Source organism: Leopardus geoffroyi, chromosome C1, assembly GCF_018350155.1.
Source record: "Leopardus geoffroyi isolate Oge1 chromosome C1, O.geoffroyi_Oge1_pat1.0, whole genome shotgun sequence".
Lineage (NCBI taxonomy): Eukaryota > Metazoa > Chordata > Mammalia > Carnivora > Felidae > Leopardus > Leopardus geoffroyi.
This window is the reverse complement of record NC_059328.1, coordinates 44,372,401-44,381,528: the sequence shown is the minus strand read 5'-3', so window position 1 is coordinate 44,381,528 and position 9,128 is coordinate 44,372,401.

The window sequence follows — 9,128 nt, the reverse complement described above, 5'->3', positions numbered from 1 at the left end:
CTCTCTCTCTGCCCCTCCCCCGCTCATGCCCCCCCCCCAAAAAAAATAAATAAACATTTAAAAAATAAAAAGAGAGAGAGCAGGACTTGACCATGGTCAAGCAACAAATTGATGGCAGGTACACACTCGAACCCCACCTCCAGACTCTTTGGCCAGTGCTGTCTGCCCTTTCAGAGCTAACTGCCTCCTCTGTCAAGTTTATTTCTGTTAAGTCCAGGAAGACCACAGGCCTTCCATTCATTCACTCAACAAATATTTACCCAGCACTGGCCAAATGCCAAGCACAGTGCCAAGTTCTGGGGCTACAGTGGAGACCAAAATAGACCCTGCCTTTGCCTTCAGGGAGCTCACAGTCTAGACCAGGCAGGGCAGGCTATGCAGGGCCTTGTGGGCCACACTGGGGACTTTGGAAGACCAAAGGAAAGCTCTCAAAGGTTTTAGCTGGCAGTGCTGGCCCACCCCTCCCCCTCTACACCAGTCATACTCAGCCTCCGTTGTGACCTTTCCCCAAGATGGCAGCCCCTGGGACTTGGAACCTGGCCCTTGGCTCCCCCTGTTCAGCAAGTCACTGCTAAGGCCGTAGGTAAGGAAGTCCCCCAGGAAGAGGCTAGTGGGTGGGTGATCTTTATTTAATTACAGCTTTGAACACTGCAGAACACCTCTGTCCACTGGGTGGCCGGGAGGACAACTGTCCTATAGCTGAAGCCGCAGGGGTTCCTTAGGGGAGCATTGCAGAGTAAAAGCCTTAACGACCCCATAATCGGAATAATGAAGATGAGCCACACCTCGTGCTGCCTGCCCACTCCTTCCTCTGGGTCTAGCAGCCAGCATCAGGCAGCCAGAAACTCCCATTTAGCCAATGTGAGCCAGGCACGTTAAAGATGGTGAAAACGGGTGAGCCTTTGCAGTTGCAGGTTCCTAGAATCTCAGTGTTGGAAAGAACATTAGTCATCCCCTCTTCCAGCCTCTCCTTCTAGATCAGAACTCCTCCCAACAGTGAGTGTTCTGTCTAGACCGTATGCACGGCCCTGGAAGACAGGCAGCTCACGACCGTGAAGGAAGCATTTCAATTTTCAGCGGACCTAAGTCTTCTGAGTCTGTCCTGCTGTTGAGTTGAAATCTTCTTTTCTGTCAGGTTCACCTGCAGGGGCCACGCAGCTGAACTTGACCTTCCCCTGGCCCCCATTCTCCCTATTGTGGCACCCACGGCAGTGTTTGAGATGTTCAGAGGGTGGGTGGCTCCTCGGCCAGGGGGCAGGCCCGAGCTCTGCCCCAGCCTCCAGCTGCTGGTGTCCAGCCTCGAGCCTACACCGAGTGGGTGCTAGCAGCTGAAAGCAGAACAGAACAGGACTCCTCCTCGTCCCAAACGAGGCCCCGAGGGAGCACCCTGTGCCGATGACGGTGGCTGGATGCCAAATGAAGTGAAATATCTCCTTTGCGCAGGCTGTTAACTTTTTTTCTTGTTTAAGGAAGGGGAGGATAATGACATTTAGCACTTTACAACTCAGCAGGAAAATGAGCAGATGGAAACAGATCCCCAGCATTGCAGGCGTGCTTCCAGGGAGAAACCCTCCCCCTCCGGCTCCGGCTTTGCTCCGTGGGGCCACGTCACTGGCAAGGCTTGCTGGTGGACTTAGCGAGTCCGGCCAGCCCTTTGCTGCCCCGGCTCCTCGCCCACAGGGAGCCACTCCAGGCCACACAGGGGTGAGCCTGCTGCCGGTCATCTTACGTCCACTCACCTGGAGCACCTCGCCTACCCCTCTAGGGTTGTGACGAGGAGGAGAGACGGGAGATGTTCTCGGTGAGACAGAGGTGAGCAAACACTGCTGTGGAGATGTGGAAAGGCTCCACCTGACCTCTACGTGGCCACAGGAGAACAATTTGGAGCAGGGGATGTTCCCACGGGGAAGTCAAAGAAAGTCATCATCGCCATCGAAACTGCTTATTGAGAACTTGCCGCGGGCCAGTCGCCCTGGCGGACAACTCACACGCCTCACCCCCATTTAAGCCACACGAGACCATCAGCAGTGTCGCCATTTTACAGATGAGGAAACTGAGGCTCCGTGACGCTAAATAACTTTCCTGAGGTCCCTCTGCGTCACCTGGAATGGCAGCTGAATGGCTTTTTAATTATTTGGGGGTTCGGATTACTCTCTCCTCTATCACTTATGTTGTTCTACAAACGGAACACTTACCCGATCTGAAGGCATTTTTTCCTGTTTACGTTTCCCGAACAGTCAATAGCTCTGTGATGGGGCTGGTTCTATTTTGGCGTGTAAATTGTTTCATTAAACGGCAGCTCCTCTGTAGGTTTTATTTGTCATCCGCGAAGTAAAAGAAACAAACAAGAACATCCCTACTGTGGCGGAGATAGATCTATTGTTTTCGTCTGCCCAGCAGCCTACCCTGCTGGGGACCTCACACCCCTTCTTTCTGGGCTCCTTTCCCACTCTGAGCGGTGGCAGGGGGGTGCCAATCATAATATCCTGCCCCCTGCCCACAAACGCTGACTTGACCCAAGTTGGGCCAATCAGAGTCCTTCCCACAGAGTTTTCCATCGCAGTGCAAGGGACAGAAGACATTCTCTGTCTGCTGGAACAGCCATTAGCAAGTGTCCCCGTTAGGATTAGGCTTAGCCATGGCATGAAAACAGCATCCTCAACAAGATGGTGCATATTTACCTTGCCAGGCTAGCTCAGACATCACCTCAGTGCCCGCCCAGGCTCCCTTCTCCCCTCACCCACCAGGCACCTGCTAAGGTCATCCCACCACATGCACCCGCCAGTCTCCACCTGACTGGAAGCACTGGGGACTCGACGCCTCTGGGAGCAGCCTTCAACCAGTGGGGAGTGGCAACCAGAGGATAAATACCCAGCCTCAGGAGCAGGGGTGGGGTGGGAGGGGGGACAGGATAATTCTGAAGCGTGTGCCACAGTCTCCCCGTGGCCTCGTTGGGATCGATGCCCCATTGCCCACAGCAGGAAACTGCTAGTTTGTTACCACATCCTGTATTCACTTCCGGCCCCTCCTGCTCTCGCTTCCCCACCTCCCTTCCAGTGTTTCCTGGATCACCTCCCGAATAAACTACTTGCCCCGGCATCTTTGACTCGGGGTCTGCTTCTGGGGAGCCCAGCTTTAAATACATTGGGAGTCCTGCCTCATCCCGAGGGAAAGATCCTGCCACCTCTATGCTCCCAGCGCACTTTTTTGGTACCTCTGATATAATAACACCATGGCCCATCTTGTTGTGTTTATTAAGTATAAAATAGGAAGTACCATCTGTGTACCAATCACTGTACCAGGTGTCTTGTGCTCCTCCATTCATGCATTTATTCACTAATTCATTCATTCAACAAATATTTATTAAGCATTTGCAATGTGCTTACCAATGATCTAGGCCAGAGCTTGGCAAAATATGGTCCACAGGCCAGATTCTGCCTACTGCCTGTTTTTGTAAATAAAGTTTTATTGGAACACAGCCATGTTCATTTGTTCACAAGTATATAAGGCTGCTTTCATGTTGCAACAACAGAGCCGAGTAGCTGTGACAGAGACCATATGGCCCACAGAGCATAAAATATTTACCGTCTGGGCCTTTACAGAAGTTTGGTGTCCACTGCTCTAGGCAAATAAACAAAAAAACCTTGGTAAGATATTTACTATGTTAAATGGTGACAAATGCTTTGAAGAAAAAAAGCAGGGAGAGGGAGTGTCAGGAGTGATGGGGGAAGGGGTGGGGATTGCAGTGAAAACCCGGGTGTCAGGAAGTCCTGGCTGGCTGTAAGGGTGACACTGGAGCAAAGACCTGGGGAGGTGAGCGATGAGCCACGTGGATGTGGCAGGAAAGAGCTGCCGGGCTGGAGGAACACCCGGTGTGAGGGCCACGCGGAGGTATTAACAATAGTTAATCCTGTATTGAGTACCGTGTACTAGACAGCCTTCCAGTGCTTTACATGCATAATCTCATTTAATTACTTAAAAGTCTCATTACACAGTTAATCTTACAAAACAATGATCTGAATATATTTCTATTGCTAACATTCACACAGTGCTTTCAGTTTGCAAGGTTGTTTTGTAACGTTGTTTGCTTGCACTAACGCAGCACTTGGAAGACGTTACTGACCCCGTTGTATTACAGCCAAAGACCAGAAAGGTCGAGTCCTTTGCCCCAGGTCACGTAGCCAGTAAGTCAGGGAGCTAGAAAGCAAACCCAGGTCTGTTCGGATCCGGATCCGGACGCTGCCTCCCTCCCTCGAAGCCATCAGCTTCAGAAGGCACACACTTCCCCTCACCCCACTCACCCTTAACCCAAACAGTGCACCAGAGAGAGAGGGTAAAGGCCTGTTGGAAGGAACCCAATTCCTTCATCCTCCCAGATGACGGTGACCCAATAAAGTGCTGGAATCACGCCCACGCTCACAGGGCTGTGATGATTCGCCCTGTCCTGGGGCAGCCGCTCTGTGCCCCACACTTGAGGCTGCGCCCAGTGCTCTGCCAAGCCCACCTGAAGCAGGTGCTCGAAAATGACTGGTTGACAGACAAACTATTGCTGTGATTTTTTTTCGTTGCAGTTTTAACAAGGCATTCCCAGGAATTGAGGGAATTAGTTAGAAAGACATTAAGTCGGCGAATATGTATTGAGATTTACCATGTGCAGAAAAGAGCAGCACCTTTTTACACAGTGAACAGCTTTACTGTGGCGGGGCTAGAAATGAACAGGATACGGGCCCGCCCCTCTGGGAGCCCGCAGTCTAGTCTGGGTGGAGAGATGGATTTTTTGGATGTGCTGCTGACCTACTGCGTGCCAGCTGTCGCGCCGGCCAGGGCACTTTCATCATCAGTAAGAATAATAATAGCAAACACTACCGAACCCTGACTCCATGCCAGGCGCTATGCTGAGTTACATCTCCATCGCAACTCTACAGGGAAGATGTCACTACTATTTTAAGCCTGCGGCATGTGAGGCTCAGGGAGGTTGAGTATCCCCCAGAGGCATGTGGTAAGTGGGCGGCAAAGTGACTGAGCCTGAGTGGCTCAGTCAGTCGAGCACCTGACTCTTGGTCTCAGCTCAGGTCATGATCTCACTGTTTGTGAGTTCGAGCCCTGCATCCGGCTCCACACTGACAGTGCAGAGCCTGCTTGAGACTCTCTCTCTCTCTCTTTGTGCTCTCTCAAAATTAAAAAAAAGAAAGAAAGAAAGAAGTTGCCATTGCTGGTTGTGAGCATGGAGATCAGGCTTTGCATCCAACAGACCTGGAGATGATTCTTTCTCTCCTTTTTACTCGTTTTGTTGACCATGGACGAGCTAACGCTAAGCAACCTTTCCAAGGTAAACTGGATGTCCGCTGTATGGATAGAACAGTGATTATTTATACCTGTTGGGACTATGGTGAGGATTTAATCAGATATGGCGTAAAGTGTTCAATATTGCCCCTGGCACATAGCAAAGACTCTATAAACGTGAACGACGATAATGATGACCACACTCATCAAGTCTGAGGAACCTGGATAAAAAAAGACGCCCACCTTCCCAGCCCCCTCCTGGTCTCTAATGACCCGAGATTTGGCACTAAACAAGCGAACGAGTGATGCACTCCAGGCCCAAGGAGAAGAGATCCCTGAAGACAGAAGGAATTGGTGTCACGCATGGTGGCAGGAGTAGGGATTCTGAAGGGAACAGGTGGCAGCAGAATGATGGTTCTGTATGGTGGGTGAGGGGAGCCACGGGGTCTCCTGAGTTGGGAAGGATGGAGGGATGAGCCAGATGCTTTCAACTACATCTCTCATCGCATCTTCACAACGGCCCTACATGTACGTTACGGTTCCTGTGTTACTGATGAAGAGCCCAGAAGCACAAGGCCCCAGAAGCACGTGGCTGGAAGTGGCTGGCAGGATTCCAAGTCAAGGCTGCCCTCCTACCCTCTGTCCAGTCTGTCTGGGTCCGGCTGGGCTAACAGGGCGGGGCGGGCTCAGGAATCCATCAGGTGGCCTGTCCCAGGGGGTCTCTGGAGTCTGTCCCACGCACTGTCCCAGTCTGGGCCCCCGTAGGAGTCACCCACCCTGCCTCCCTCACCTTCTCTTCCCCCCGTCTGAGTTCACATCCCACTCAGGCGAGGAAACACAACTGACCGTGTCCTGCCCTGGTGTAAAGCCCGGCGGCCATTTCCCGCAGGCCGGGTCCTCCCGCTGGCCCGCGTCTTCCGCAGAGGAAACAGCCATCTTCTTGGAGTGACAGTCATACTTGTCTATTTCAAAACAAATACACACTGTAGAGCGGAATGCAAAATGCCCAGGGATTTTCTCAGAGGAGGAGTTGTCCGGGGCTAAGCCTCAAAATAGACGTGTGTGTGTTGGGGAGAGGAGTATCCCTCTTCAGGAAAAAAAATGTCACTGGCCTCAAAGATGAACAGAAACTCGCAGCCTGGCGCTTCCCGGGTGCCTGGGTGTGCTCTGTGCTCCCGCCCGACTATTTTAGCCTTCTTCCTCACAGCCAGTGGTCACTTGCTTATGCTCTGACTACGGTGTCTTTCTATCCCTCCTTGTCAGCTTGGGGAACTCCTAATTATCCTTTCAGGTCCATTTCTGCGTCCCCTCTTCCGAGAAGCCCTCCCTGATCCCACTCCCCACTCCTTGCAGCACAGGTCTTGCTCTCCCCTCTTCACAGCTTCTCCCCACAGGATGCTGGGACCTTCACTTTGAGAGGCAGCCTCTCCCAGAGATTATGAGCAACTTGAGATCAGGGAGCCTACTATGAACTCTGACTTCACTTGTTCATTCAGCACATACTCAGAGCCCCTCCGTACCAGGGCCATGGGCTCTGGATGAGGGAATGACTCAGTGTGTCCTTGGAGAACTCCAACCTGAGGGAGAGACAAACCATTCATTCATTCATTCATTCATATATTAAAATAACAAACAAAAAGCAAAACACTTTGCTAATCCCCAGCTGGGGCAGGCCCTCTGGTTAAGGTTAAGGTTAAGGATACAGGGGCACCTGGGTGGCTCAGTGGGATAAGCGTCCAACTTCAGCTCAGCTCATGATCTCACAGTTCGTGAGTTCAAGCCCCGCGTCAGGCTCTGTGCTGACAGCTGGGAGCCTGGAGCTTGCTTTGGATTCTGTGTCTCCCCCTCTCTCTGCCCCTCCTCCCCCCACTCTCTCTCTCTCTCTCTTGAAAATAAACATTAAACAAACAAAAAAGGATATGGAAAAGAGCATGTCTGACCAATGGCCAGTGGAAACAAAGTTCTAAGTGCATGGTGTGCCCCCAGAGCTGCGGGGACACCAAGGCGGGTGTGGGGTATGGGGTCCTTTTGCATTTTTTTTTTTTTTTGATGACAATGAATGAATGACTTTTTCTGTGGGTTCTTTTTTCTGTTTTAGGGAACGTGCAGGGTTCTAATCATAAATGAACTCCATAAATCAGGACACCCAGCAAATGACCGATCAAGTGATTGATTGAACTGTCACACTGGAAGTTGCTGTGGCGATAGGGCTAGATTCTGGGCCTCCACCACCCCTGGACTTTCTCAATGGGAAGCACATCTACTCTGACCATGGCTAGCTCCAGGCTGCAGAGCCTGCTGCAAACTCACAGTAAAATGCAGTTCTCCGCCTGCCTCCCAAGGGGGTCGTGAGCATTAATTAGTTACCATTGGTAAAGTGCTCTGAAGATGTGGGGGTGTATAAACACGGCAAGTCATTAGGCCTCTCCACACCATTATGCTCTACAGCCTGGGAACTGCTAATTGAGAAATAATTAACACCTCAGGGTGCAGAGGCCGGATTCCTGGCTTTTCCAGGATTGGGAGGGATGTAATAGCGTGCATGGGAGCAGGGAGGAATATAAGGCTACTGTGGATCCCGATATTGAAGATTATTCACCTCCTGTCCCCAGAGAGGAGGCGTGGGGAATATTGCTTCAGGAAAACCTTTAGGACTGCACTCCTTAGGGAAAGCTTGGACTACAGAGCTGGGCTGCAGAAGCCCAGCCACGTTCTTAGAGCAAAGGAGCTCAGGCCCAGTACAGCTCTGCCTGGCCTCCTAGCTGGGGGTGGGCGAGATGTCAGTCATGGGGTCCACCCGCGCTTTATTTTCCTCCACTGGCCCAACAGACGGTCCGATGCCTGCGGGTCCAGCCAATGGCCCAACAGAGTGTCCAGTGCCTTTCCTCTAGACCAGCCGATCTAGCCCAGGCTGTACATTAGGATCATTAGGGGGACAACTGATGCTCAGGCCCACCCCAGGGAACGTGATACCCAGCACTGCAGGGTTGGGGGGCTGGGGCACATGGTGAGTCCAGTGCACTGCAGGTTGAGAACCACTGCTTTGACCTGTGTGTCAAGCACTATTTTAGGAGAAGAGGGAGATGGAGATGGAAACCCTATGACATTCCGTGACTCCCTAACACCATCTCATCATTTCCTGCTTCCCTGCCGGAATGTCCTGCTCCCTCAGCCTGGCCACTCCCACCACCATTCCTGTCCTGGTAAACCCCACTCATTCTTCAGGCTCAGCTCAAAGCACACCTCCTCATTGAAGCCCTCCTCCCCTGCACTCCCACAGGACTTCCTTCAGCCCCTATTAAACCACTGATCATATGATGTCGTTCCTGGCAGATCTTGGGGCTGAGGGCTTCTTGGGGTCAGTGTCTTGCATTGGGTCTAGTACATTTGAGGCGCTCAATGAACTATAGCTGTTATTAGTTAGCTGGAGTCCCATGATATACAGCCCCCTCCTCAGGATACGTCATTTGTTCCCTGTGCCTAGAACATTCTTCCTCCAGATATCTGCAAGACTCTCTCAACTTCGGGTCTTTGCCAAAATGTCACTTTCTAGATGAGGGTTTCCTTGATCATCCTATTTTGAATCGCAACCGCTCTTCCTCCAACGCATTTCCTTTCAACAGTTTATTCTTTTCTCTGTGGGTGGATACCGAGGGATCCAGTCTTTATTAAAAACTTCGGTATTTTGCTCACCATGGGGTTTTTTTTGGCATTTATTTTTTTTAATTAATTGCATAAAAATACTACTTTGGTTACTAAGTTCCTGCTCCCCTTCCAAATTTCATATTGACTTACTGACTCTTTTCATGGGAATGCAAGCTACCTTGAGGGCAGGGAAATTTGTT